General features: G+C 35.7%; 1 protein-coding gene across 3 annotated transcripts in view; it reads right to left on the bottom strand.

The window, feature by feature from the left end:
- The window catches only part of LOC145680758 (fatty acid hydroxylase domain-containing protein 2), a 186161-nt gene that overhangs the window by 156886 nt on the left and 14948 nt on the right, over positions 1-14327 (bottom strand). The window lies entirely within an intron of this gene.

Below are 14327 nucleotides of genomic sequence, written 5' to 3'. Positions count from 1 at the left end.
GTATGCGGAGATATATAGGAACAAATCATGGTTCGAGCAGAAATTCATTAAACTAGCAAAGCAGAGAAAATAGACAAAACTGCGTTGGCTACAGAATCCGAACAACAGAACAGTACAGAATTTCGCTGACATCAGATGGGAAACTCCCCCCCCCCCCCTTCCAAAAAAAAATAAACAAAGTAACGTGATCTTTTGGGCGCTTAAGTTATTGAACTTTAAGATAATAGCAAAAACAAAAATTATTCGGGATACGTAGAAGCGTATCAACAATGTTAAGAAAAGCTATCAACCTGATGCATAAATAGATATACAGGGTGAACCTGAAAGATGTGCACAAACTCCGGGAGGTGATTTCTGACATCAAAAGAAGACAAAAAATCTTTTTGTATGTTGTCAAATTCCGCGTCATGTACGAGTGACAGAAGTGCCAACGAAATCGAAAATCGAATCATGACAATTAGACAATATTGACAATTCTGATTCCAAGTTGGCATCCCTGTTACTCGTGCACGACTCAGAATTCTACAACATGTAAGAGGGCTTTTTGTTTCCTCTTGATGTGATGAATCACTTCTCGAAGTATGCGCACATCTTTCTATTCCGTTCCAATCGTCAGGATTCGATTTCCAATTCCAAGTTGGCACCCATGTCACTTGTACACGACACGAAACTCGATAACATGCAAGAGGACTTTTTGTCTTCTTTTGATGTCAGGAATCACTCCCGGAGTTTGTGCACATCTTTCAGCTTCAACCTGTATATTATAAGAAAAAAAAAAAAAAAAAAAAGTGGATGGAACAATTCTCACTAATAGGGATAGTATTTTGAATAGATGGAAAGATTTCTTTGACAATTTGCTCAACACGCAGTCAAAAACAATGTTCGTAGAGAAAGTGAAGTGCATAAAGCAGAACCATATATATTCCAGTGCCTAACCGAACATAAATACAAATTGCTATAAAGAAATAAAAGAAACACAAATCTCCAGGTGTAGAAGAAATTCCGCCTTAGCTTTAGCTAGAGGGGAAAAACTGTGGAACAATATACACAAACTCATTCTCCTATCTAGGACGAGGAGGAATTACCGCAAGTCAGTGCATTTTTTAAGAAATTGCTACTGGTATCCACAGGCACAAAAGGGCTCTTGACACATACACAGCAAAATTCAAACGCACAGAGATTTTTTAAAATTGAGGTATTTTACCGAGCGAAGTAGCTCAAGTGGTAGAGCGTTGGCTTCGCATTCGGAAGGTCGCAGGTTCGATTCCCGCTGCCGACCATCCTGATTGGGGTTTTCCAGGGTTTCCCTCAATCCTACCAGGCAAATGCCGGGATGGTACCTACTAAACAGGCCCTGGCCGACACCTTCCCAAATCCTTTCCATTGTTGTTGTTATTGTTAGATATCCAGTATAAAATGGCCTCAGAGCTGTATCTGGTAATTGTTAAATAAATAAAATAAAATAAATAAAATGCATTTTTGTATAATGTACACTTTTGAAATAACGACATACAAAATGACGTATTTGTCAGACTTCTGCTGACCGTTTCATTTCTGATTCAACACATCGCCATCAAAACAGGAACAAACATCTTCTCTTACATTTTGGGTCAGATCCGCCTTTAGGCCGATACTTAATGATACATTCGTACTGAGCTATCATAATTGGATATTTTCCTTCATTTATTTATTTATTTTTATATCCACATTTTTAAGTGCGACATAGACAGAACAAGGACAAAGAAATGCGACTGGTACAGATGGAGAGGATACAAAACACACAAGACAAGACACAAACTACTTAACAAGGAAGTAAAAAAACGTGAACTTGACTAAATATTTCCCTAACGAAATCATTTTATGTGTATATTACGGCACTGCCGTCTTTGTTCATTGTCATTCACGATGTTGCTAACTACGTAGTCCACCTTCCCACCGGGAAAGGGATTCTCCAACATTTAATTCAATTTCCTTAATGCTGCATCCCTTGTAAGAATATCAGGCAACAGAAGATCAGACCGTTGACGAATTTTCTGCATCTGATGGAAGACACCGCTGTCATACATGAGAACTATTAGCTTCAACTGTATGGAATATTCTGTCCACGCGTCTAACATTCCTTTGGCAGCAACTCGATCCATCTTCTCCCCTTCCCTGACAATTGCCTCCCAAATCACCTTGTATCCAGGTAAGTTATGGAGTACGGAGGCAATCAATGTATCCAAGTGTTTAGTAAATCGTACCCCGAAGTAAGCAGGAAAAGCATGGCATTGTTTTGTGCAGCATTTTTGTTTTTATTTTTGATGTTCTGAAGTTGATCAATTTTCAAACTCGACAGCCAATATGTCATTTCGGGGGCACAGTTGAACATGTCCTGCATTGCAAGATCGGATCTATGGCAAACACAGCAAACAGTAAGGATGTCGTGCCCTACGTAATTTTTTACAAGTTGCCATAAAACCTTCGTCCTTCCGTGTTCGCAGACTCGCCATCTATAGTTAGCCCTGGAAAATTTTCTGTATGCAACTGGAATCCGTCAATAGTCTTTGTTTCACAGTGGAACAAACCTTGGTACCGCACTCATCAGGCTCAACAACAGATAAAAATAAATTTGTAAATAAAGATCGCTACCTCAGACGTACCTTGCAGAAACAAATTTATAGTCTCTCTGCTGGCAATTACAGTTGCCACTCACTTGTAATATCTGAATATTCAATATCTAAAGAAGGAATATCTGAGATTTCAAAAATGAAGCTCTCCAATTTTACACCTACCCACAGAATACAAACTAATACATATATTCACAAAACCAAAGTATATTGAGGTAATTTTAAATTTACAGTAATTCAAGTAATTTATTGTTCAAGTACTCTTCCAGTAATTTAAAGATTTATGAAGTGCACTGGCTATCTAAACTGTTGGGCCTGGGTATCCATTTGGATACAAAATGATAGCTTAAAAATGCTCTGCCGCCAAGTGTAGAAAGAACCAATCACTGTTCCAATTCATAAGGCGATAAAACTGACTGTAATAACTATAGAGGCGTTTCTCTTTTGTTAACAGCCTATAAAATCCTCTCACACAGTTTCACACCTTACGCAGATTATTGGAGATTACCACTGCAGATTTATGCGAAATTGATCAACTATCGACCAGATATTTACCATTTGCCATAAACTCGAAAATAAATGGGAATACAATAAACCAGTACATCTACTAGAATTTCAGGAAGTTAGGAGTGAAACATTGTGCAGTTCAGCTTACAAAAAGTGCGACTACTATCCAGAGACTAAGTCCAAGAAAAATGACCCTACATTCTTACGAGTTATTTTTAGGTCTGGTCTTTTTTCCTGCACTTTTGCCACAGTCACGGGTGAAAACCGAACGATAATATTGCTGTATGCATATAATTTCGTTGTAGACAAACGAAATAGCTACAATACAGAAAATTTTAAGTCGTAAATGTGATACATTATTTACATCTTTAACCTAAAACAATTAAACAAGTCATGAAACTTCGGAAAATATCGTAGCTATAAACAGACTACAATGACTAACCATTTGCTTCATGCGATTTGCTAATTGTTTCACTCCCAATTTGGGTGTCCCCAAAACACAACTTTGTCTAGTTACCTTCCTTGGAGCCGAAACTACGGAGTAATTTATGAAAATCCCATTGAAGTCAGCGGGGTAAAAGCAAGAATATTTCAAAAAATTCTGCTGCTTTCCGGTATAATATGTGATTCATCCGACTCGCCTTCTATATAGGAGGTTGAGAGGAAACTATATTTTAGAAAACAAAGTAAAATCACATTTACTTGCTTGTAGGGCCGCGGTGGCTCAGTGATAGAGCATTCCCCTCCGGTGCATGGGGTCCCGGGTTCAAACCCGGCACACGCCAAGAACTTTGTGATGGACAAACACCGTATGCGTGGGTTTCCTCGGGTTCTCCCGTTTCCTCCCACTTTCTTCATTCCACCATTTTCATTCATTTCTCCTCATCACCGTCTCCTTTAGCCTAACCGGCATATCGTGGGACGTAAAACTCAAAAAATTCATTTTCACATTTACTTGCAAATCAGTATTACAACCTAGCAGAAAATAAACCAAAACTTGAATAAATTTTCCTGTGCATAAGATGAGTTACTTTTCTTTCTTTGCGTTGGGCTCTTAAAACGAAATTTTTGTCAGAAAAACAAATAAAGACTTGTGTAATTTATTTTCTGTAAAGTCGTTTAGCAAGTAACTTCTTAGAGAAGAGGAAAGGTTCCCTTAAGTTTGGAAGATGAAACTTGGAATATAGATTGGTTATTAAAAATAAGTTCACACCTGTTACAGTATTCTCGAAACTTTCGCTTCTAAAGAGGACAGTGTACAATTTCTGTCCATATTTTGATTTCCCATTTCGTATTCAGAATATAGCTGTAGTAACATAACAGTTGAACCGTTTAAAAATGAATACCTAAATATGGGCCTAATTAACACTTAAGTCTATCTGGGACTTTATATTTCGATTGAAATTGACGTCCTAAGGGTGCGAGCGAGTTTAAATATAGCTTTCAAATGTTCTCCATAAAGTCTTCCTTTTCTTGCGAAGAACGTGCATTTCAGCTAGTAAAATATATATAAAAAACTATCCAGTTTTCTTTACTTATATAAAAGAATAAAAAAGATCATTTAATTGAATTTTTTCTAGATATGTTATGAATTTTTTTTCCTAAATTAGTTGACTGGGTTCCTAGAGCATCCGATCTGAATCCAATGGAAAAATCTATGGGGAGAAGTTCTAGAACTCTACAGGAAAATGGATCTGACAACCAACCAAGAAGAGCTGACGAGCTTATGGAAGCTACTTCTTAATATGTGGGAAGAAGTGGCACAGGGACACCGATATGTCAGCAGGAGGCGACTAAGACCCATAATAGAAACTAAAGGGGACTACACAAGATACTAATCTTGAATAAAGTCACAGCCAACACAGATATCTCTTTATAGAGCTGCCTAATTACATCAATTTTTCCTGTAACTTGACTTCAATCGAGACTTTAGTACTACAATACATAACGATTATTTACCAGCAATAGACTCAATGTTTGTAGGAGGCAAGTGGTTAGTGTTCTCGCTTTCAAATAGATCTGGGTTCGACCCCTGGTACTTTTTTTGTTTTTAGTAATGAGTAACATTTGTTTCGAAATCCTTCACTTATTGTGTGGAATATTTGAAATGACATAACAGCGAGTAAGGAGAGTAAACATCTGTCAATGTTGCTTAGAGAAGGCACTGAAATCCACACTATCAACAAAAATAAATTTATATAATATAAAGAAAAGCAAAAAACTAATAAACAATAGAAACTGTAAAGGAAATGAATACAAATACAGAAAATAACGATGCTAATAAGCGCAAAGTTGTAAGGGAAAGGGTCGACTTGCTATAACGAGAACATAGAGCTACACTGATACAAATAATTTTTTCACTGACATATTTGTTAATCACCTGAAAGTATGTTTCGTCCAGGAAATTCTTAATATAATTTAAAATTTGTTTTAAATTATACACTATATCACTGCTATAAAATGTCGTCAACATATATACGTATTTCCTACACAAAATTACAACTCTGTATAATGTATACCGTTGACCAGAAAGCAATATAGAAAGACTAGCTGAAAGGAATTACACACTTGGATCTCTAAATTTAACATCCTACGTTATGCCTTATAGGGTAATGAAGAGTAGATCTGGCGCAGCTATAGCTATTTCCTCAGTTCACCTTGTAGTCCGAGGTTGTAAACCCACCTCAAAGCCCGCAGTTATGTTTTCGCAGATTGTTGCTTTTCCCAGACGATTGAAGCCAACACGGCCATATTGAAGTCTAGAAGAAGCTGTTGATACCTAGTCCGCTACTTTAAGACATGGATTGCCTGAATAACTAATTAACACGCAAAATAAATCCATGCTAACCTTTGTTTTATCATTGCACTTATGACCATCAGCAACTGACCTTCGATTACCAAGCTCAAGCTTCAACCTGATCCAGAGTTCGAAATTTAGAATTCTTTCGCCCTGCGTCGATAAAATAATTCTTTTCTTTCATTCTTTCTTCTTCTTGCGTGAAAACAAAAACGAAAATAATGTCAAAATAACTCTTACTTCTTGATTTATTCTCGTAACACAAACGACGCCATGTTTTGAAACATAATAATACATTGTTTTACACAATTAGAATAACCAATACAATTACTGAAAATTCTTGGCTTTTGGATGTTAGAATTGAAAAAAAAAAAAAAAAAAAAAAGGATTAAAGATAGATGCACCCTCACTTCCGATAAATATATGTAAATATTCTGTTTTTTTAGGGTAGAGCTAAAAGATGGCACATGGGAGTTTGGACTTTCCCATTCCCTTTTTATTATAAAAAGTTTCTTCTTGTATACAATAGTAATAGATATTACAGATAAAAAATAAGTTCCTCTAAATAACTTGGTGATTTGCTGGTGAATTATTAGGAGTCCAATGACCTGGAGTCTTAAGAAAGTATAGGATAGTATCTCTCAATGACCAGTAGTCCAGTCAATAAGAGTTTTCTGTCGGGACTAATTAGTAACAAGCTGATTTTTTCAGGAACGTTAGACCACAATATAAGGGGTATTTTCTGAAAAGTCCCCACCCCTCCTTCTCTTGCTTTCCTCTCTACCCCCTTAAATCTTTTAGACTTCCATTTTTTGAGGAAAATGTTCTTTCATTTAAGTACCTACTACTTCAGTACTATTCGTCCGAGTACTATGGATTATACGTCGTTCTCTTTAGAATAAAATATGCTTTCAAACGGTATCATGCGGATCTTTGCATTATGTACATGGGTAGGGAAATTCGAGGTAAAAAAGAGAATTTTCCCTCCGAAAAATCCCTTTTTTGAGATTTAGTGCCCTTTGGAGCAATCCTGGCTACAGGTACCTGAACATAATCTACTTTGCAAAATACTATGGTCTATATGTAATGTGTGTTCCAAGTTTTATTGCAATATCTAGAATAGTTGCGACGGAAAAATATTTCTCATTCCTACTTGGCAATACCGAATTTCATATATAAATAAGGAAAAGTGGAACATATATATAAAAAATAATTTTTCAAAGACAGTACTATATATCCAAGTATCGTGGTTAACACGCCATTCTTTCCAGAATGAAACAAGATTTTAAATTATACCATGTGCTTGTGTTTATAATGTACAAAAAGAAAAGTGTTTTGGGATAAATATGAAAATTTCCCTCCAAAAATCCCTTTTTTGAAATTTGGGGACCCTGGGGATTCAGCTTTCAGTCTAATCTGTTTAAAACAAAATGCTTCACTGTTCACACTCGTCATCATTGAAGTCGATAACATCGTCATAGACAGAATTATCACAGGAAAATCTATTACAGTGCTCACGGCGGAACAATCTAATCCTACATTTCAACATATAATTATCGCAAGATTATTCACAGCTGCGAGAACGAGACGAAGATCACAAGGTGCAAAAGTCTTAGAGCTTGGTACTGGTATCAAAGCTTCCCTTTAACATGTTCTATCTTTACGATAACAGTCTAAAACAACAGTGACATTTCTTTCGTATATGTCTACAATGTACACTGAGTGCTCACTAAATTGCGACCTCCACACAAGAAAGTGTGGCCAGTGGCCGAGATAATTATATGACCAACCCGACTGGTAGTATTGCAGAGAAAGAACACACTCGAGGCTACATGTTGCCACATAGCACACTGTTATAATGGGAAGTGGGCAGGATTTATCGGCATTTTAATACGGCATGATTGTGGGTACCAGAGCAATAGGTACGTCAATCCGTTCCTGTGTAAAGAAGGTGTGTAAGGAATGGGATGAAAATTGGGTAACGGTCTCCAAGAGATGGAACTACGGGGACGTACAGAAGTTTAAAACTTAGTTCGCGAGTCGCGTCAAACAGCTCGTGACAGCCAAACGAACCATCAGTGTCTGGGAATTAAGTGACCAATAGAATGGTGGATGCACAACATCCATATCCCACGCAACTGTGCGGCGTACACTGACACGCATGCAGTTCCACAATAGATTGCACACTTGTTACCTACTCCTCAAGACTCTACCATAGACTTCGTCGCGCTCAGGCACAAGAACACGCTAATTGGACCACGGATGATTAGAAAAGGGTGTGTTGGTCCGATAAATCACTGTTTGTGCTACAACTCTCGGACGGGCGTATGCATGTGTGGCGCCAACAGCACGAAGCTATGGATCCCTCGTGCATTGTGCGTACTGTACGGGCGGTTGTATGGTTTGGGGATACTTCTGTTGGCATGGACTGGGACCGTTGGTGTGTATGTATCACAACGAGACATCCATTGTGTACCTGAAGGTGTTAGAGAATCACGTACACCCTATAATACGAAGACGGCATTTTCCAGGACGGCAATGCACGGTGCCACTAAGTCAGGATTGCACTTGCTTGGCTTAGGGAACATTTCACGGAGCTGTAACATATGAATTGGCTCCCTATCTCACCGGATCTTAATCCTATAGAACCTTTGTGCAATGTTGCGAAACGAGCTCTTCGCGCCATGACTCCTGCATCAATATCTGCGGGCTCGTTGGGGAATGCCATTAGGAATATATGGTATCAGATCCCCGTGGAAACATATCAGCAACTACCAGAACCCATGCCACACCGTGTTCAGGCCGTCCTCTGAGCAAAAGTGGATTAACAAAGTATTAGGAACTTTGTCGTAATTCAGTGAACACTTAGTGCAGTAGCCACAGTTTTTGAATAACATTTCCGTAAGTATAAGAAACATAATAAATAAGAAGTCCTCCATCAATCACTACAACTGATTTTATTTTCTGTCTTGATCAACTGCAATCCAGCTATAATATATGTGGTTGGACACCTTTTCGAATTTCTCATTATGGTAGTCATAAATCCACTCAATCCTGGCTCGATTGTAATCCAACAAGCCATATAAGGTTGAGAGGAAATAAATATTGTAAAAATTGAACCGTAAGAGATCTTACTTGTTGAAGTTCACTTAAGTATTCAATGTCCATTGAAGAAAGACCTGTATTTCTCTTTTTCATTCGATATAAGTACTCTCGGATAGTTGTGGTGTTAATAAAAGACTCAATTAGAATTCTCTTAACTGTTATCCGATACAAGTACCTGGCGTAACACAATGAATCCCTCCCATAGGACGAAAAGTGCCTTTATCAAGACTTCACACATTTACGTTAACATTATCAAAAACGTGTTGGAGAAATCCATCTGAATGAATAGCATTAGTGATCGATGTTAGCTAGATTGTGGCTTCACGGTAAGATGCTCACACTCCCATTGATGAAATATGTTTATGAAATGCTTTGAACCGTATAATCAACGTAAGTTTAGAGCAAGGCTTGTCTACATGGATGGCAGAAATGATCTAGGTCTTACAGCAAATACGAGAGCGTGATTTACAACAACCCACTTATTTTCAGCTTTCTGGGATTCACTTGAAATTATTATTTTGTAACTTGCGATGCAAAATGTCAAGACTTTCTGGAATAAGATTTTTGCCTCCCTGAATTAAAATTTGCACTTTCTTAATACACTTTCTCCGTAACTTTTCCTGCACATCGTCTTTTCTTTGTACACTAGCTTCACGAATAAAAGATGTACCATTTTTACAACTACAGTGTCTACGTTAAGTTCATTTCTACAAATTACAAAAATGCAATCAAAATTATTATATTTTTTTTATATTATTAATGTTGCTCAGGTAGCCTGGAACAATATGAAATGACTACGCTCTTGTCAATGTAATATATTATACAGAGTTAAGTTTCATTAATCAAAATGATATGGAAATTCAAGTTTAAAATTAGGAACATTACTTTCTACTTTCTGTTAATTACGAAAAGTGATATTGACAAAAAGAAATAGTAATTTTGACAGCTCGAAAATGATTAAATATTGTGTAATCACAAAACGTTATTAAGAGTTATGCATTTTAAATTGAAATTTAGTTTTTTAAATGATACAAATTTGGGTTTTTATCCAGGCATATTACATAACATATTTTATACATTTTTTTAAACTGATGTGAATAATCATGTAGTGATTAAACATTTTAATGTTTGCCTTGCATTTGAAAACTGTTATATTGTAGTTAAACCTAACGTAAACGTGTTTGTAGATTATTTAAAAAGTAAAAATCTAAATTGATTATGACCAAGTAAATAAAATGTTACGTTCTAGTTAAAGACAACAAATCAGAATACTAAAGGCATAGTAATATATACCTACATTTTAAATTATAAACCAAAAAGCTTACAGAAAAAAGAACCTACTAGATACTCATTAAGTACTTCTCACTTTTACTGCACAAAATCACTTAGTACATACAAACTTCATAAATCTCCCACTAAAATGACGTATGAAGGTAGACAGTGTCAAAGCTGGGTTTACGACGTACGCCTAGGCGGGGTGGCAGGATGACTTTCCGCACCTGCAGTCATTTGGTAAGAACTCTCTGGACATCGTTCCCATTCCTATAAACCTATTAATACGTATATCATTTTAAAGCTAATAAAACATGCTAAAAGTTTTATTTGAAACATTTTGTTGCAGCGTTATCAGGTTTTTAGTAATAATAACAAAAATGTAGAAGATTATATTGAAAAATCTACTTTTTCAGCAATTTATTTCAATAGCGCCATATATAGTTACTTTAGCTAAAAGCACATAAGGATTTAAAGAACATAATGTGAGGAACCTGAATTTAAAAAATCATATTGATACGTGCTGGCTTAATCGAATTATTGACATTTTAACGTGAGTATGCAAATTTGCATGTTTAGGGCCGTGGGGGGGAAAGCAAGAGGGGGAGGGTTGGGGATTTTTGAGGAAATACTCCCCTTATGATGTTGTAATAACTGGCAAAATTTCAGCTTGTTACTAATTAGTCCCGACAAAAGCCTATTTTTTGCCTTTATTGACTGGACTACAGGCGTCTTGAAGAATGGTGGGTGATCAATCGGTGTAGAGTGATGCTTTTGCTGTGTTCCGATCTCCTTTTATCCAGAAATATTGCTGACTACTTGAATTTACGTTACTTGCCGGTTGACGACGTCTTTTTCGTGGTTCTTGTCTGAAGCGTGTTTACAGCCAGCACATGGAACCTTGCAATACGAAGAACTACCAAAACTCCATGAAAAATATGATTTACTAAGGCCAACTATATATGCAAGAAACCATCCATGGAAATTTGCAAGTAAATGAAACGCTTTCAGTTTTACGTCCCATGTTTATGCCAGGTAGGCCAAAGAGACTGTGATGATGAGAATGTATCAAATGAAATGAAAAAAGTGGAAGGAAACGGAAAAACCCCGAGGAAACACACCCACATGGTGTTTGTACACCACAAAGCCCACCTGGTGCGAGTTCGGATCGAACCGGAGACCCCACGTACCAGAGTGAACGCTCTACCACTGCCACCGCGGCCCCCCAAAATCATAAGTTGTTGATAACAGTGGGATTATTATCAAAGAGATCACATCGTCCTTAAATACGGATAAAATGAAATTAGCGTCGTTGGACGTGGAGGATATGTACACTCATGTCCAAAATGATTGTCGCATATCTATAAATGTCTTCTTGTAAGAATATAATTTGATAATGATTTTGCACGGTACTTTTAATACCGATACTATGTGTATAATCGGGAAATGTATATTTGTGGTAAATTTCGTAGGAAAAGAATTATAAATACGAAAATTATAATGAGTGAAACAAAATGTTGCTAAATGGACAAGAAAACTTTATATTCGTTTTATTGTTCTTATTTACTGCTCTCTAGACATGAAATTTAGCACATGCATGTCTTTGCCGATTATACACATACTAACATAAGAAATATGAGGCGAATTCCTAATCAAATTATATTCCTACAACATCATATTTATAGACATGCGACAATAATTTTGGACATGAGTGTACATCTCAAGTCCCTTCGAACACAAAGTTTACAAATGGACTTACGAATTAGCTATGGGAAACTCCTTATATATACTCTTTCTTGGCAAACGTTGTTCTGAATCATTTTGAAACCGAAATTTTAAAATGTCCGGATTTACATTATACAAAATATTGGTGCAATGTAATTCCCGACATTTCGTTTTGTTGACGACAAGTTATTTTTCTGTAAGGAAGATGTCTATATATGGAATTTAGGATAATGGTCTAAACTCCAAACACGCCAACATTGAAGTAACAAACGAAACTGAAGCAACAGTGTAAAATTTCTGGATTTGACCATATACAGAAAAGGAAACTAAATCCACACCAAAGTTTACCGGAAAGATACAGCTAGCATCCAATACTTGCATGCGCATTCGGCACATTCAACACAAAAGCTAACATTTGGAAAAATATGTAGTATTAAAACAAATGATAAAATGTTTTTCGAATAAATTACAAAAAGTTTCCTGGTAGCACAATTGTAACACAGCATTAATGCCCCCAAGAACAGTGAGAAAAACTTAACAGGATACAGATGTTTTTTCACTAATCCGCTTGATTAAGCAAGCGTCTACATGAGGTCTCATATACCTGACAAGACACTTATAAAGACATGAAAAAACGGAACCTACATACACTAGACTGCAAGAATATATTTGGGATGTCAAATACAACTATGCACCAACATAAGGTCTTTCAAAATATCTACAAGATACAAAGCATATCATCAAGCAAGTGAAACTGATTAAAAATTCATCATCATTAATAGAAAGATAGGCATACGAGGCTTTTATCATTTGAACGAGGGGACCAATACTAACTTTGAGCACGGCATTTTGAACAAAGGAGTTGGAATAAGATCACTGACATTTTCATCGCTGTCACCAACTGAAGAAGAATGAAGATTTAAGATGTGTGTTCTATGAAGAAACTAAATCATTCCTACTCATTAGACACTTACTAAGTGCCTTTCCTTACCTAAGTCCTAACAATGCTACCAGCAAAAATTCGACGTATAATACGATTTTTTAAAGCAATCTATTTATTTTATAGAGAGCTTTCCATGAAGGAGGGATCGAGCCTCCGGGCATCATCATAAGCTATACAGTTAGTTTGTTAAATAATCTATATTTGGAGGAATGAAGTGAGTACCTTTTGAGTTTATTGAAACTTTGTATTATTATTATTATTATTTTAATTGAGAATTAGTATAATAAGTGCATGACTAGTGAATTAAAGCGTAAATACCCCCCCCCCCTAAATTTTAAAATCACTGTTTCTTCTCGCATACCACACATCTTAAAAATTTTAAAGACGTGTGCCAACTTCTTATGGTTACCTGAAAAATATTTCCATCAATAGCAGCATGTTGATTAAGTTGGAGAGGATCTTTAAAATCAATGATACAATGCACTTTGAGGTTTAAAAAACACGTAAATTAATACATCGATCTGCCTTCGCTCCATCAAAAGAAACATTTATTAACAGATTTCATATATTTAGTTCCCGTATATTTTTCAAACAAAAAAAATGGGAAGTCATTATTTCTATTCTTATAAAAGTAAATATTTATGTAACTATGTGACTTTTATCCACCATTTTAGAACAAGAAATTATGGGTAAAAGTAGTAGGGAATCCTTTGTGCTAAAAGTAGTAGGAATTCTTTGTTCTAAATTATTGAAAATTTGTTTTAACTTATGACGCTGCAATACTGTTATAATTCTTCCCAAAATAATGTTGCCAGAAACTGTCTTTCTAAATATATGGCAATGTTACTGAATTATAATGATGGAAAACAAAGAGTTTTCATCAAGAAAAATCACTATTTCTATTCTGGAAAAGAAAGGTAAGTAAAAGTCAAATAATTTCATAACGTGCTGTGTGTGCCAAAATCGTTGTAATACTTCTTCCCTAGTAACTATGAATATCTGCTTCACACATTAACAATTCAATTCAGAGTTCTAATCTTTCAATTGTGAATGCACTGTACGTACGGTGTGGATTAGCTTCACGCTTTTCCACTGTTTGGTGGTGCTCTGTCGATAATAATAATAATAATAATAATAATAATAATAATAATAATAATAATAATAATAATAATAATAATAATAATAATAATAATAATAATAATAATAATAATAATATTATTATTATTATTATTATTATTATTATTATTATTATTATTATTATTATTATTATTATTCCATATTGGAAGCTTATTCTTAAATATTTTCTAACGATTGATGTACCGCATTGTTCCTTCCAAGAAAGAAACACGTGAGAATCTAGTTTCAATTT

Source organism: Thermobia domestica, chromosome 3 (assembly GCF_964235325.1).
Source record: "Thermobia domestica chromosome 3, izTheDome1.hap1.1, whole genome shotgun sequence".
Classification (NCBI taxonomy): domain Eukaryota; kingdom Metazoa; phylum Arthropoda; class Insecta; order Zygentoma; family Lepismatidae; genus Thermobia; species Thermobia domestica.
Note: the sequence above shows the minus strand (reverse complement) of the source record. Positions and strands in the feature narration are given on the sequence as shown.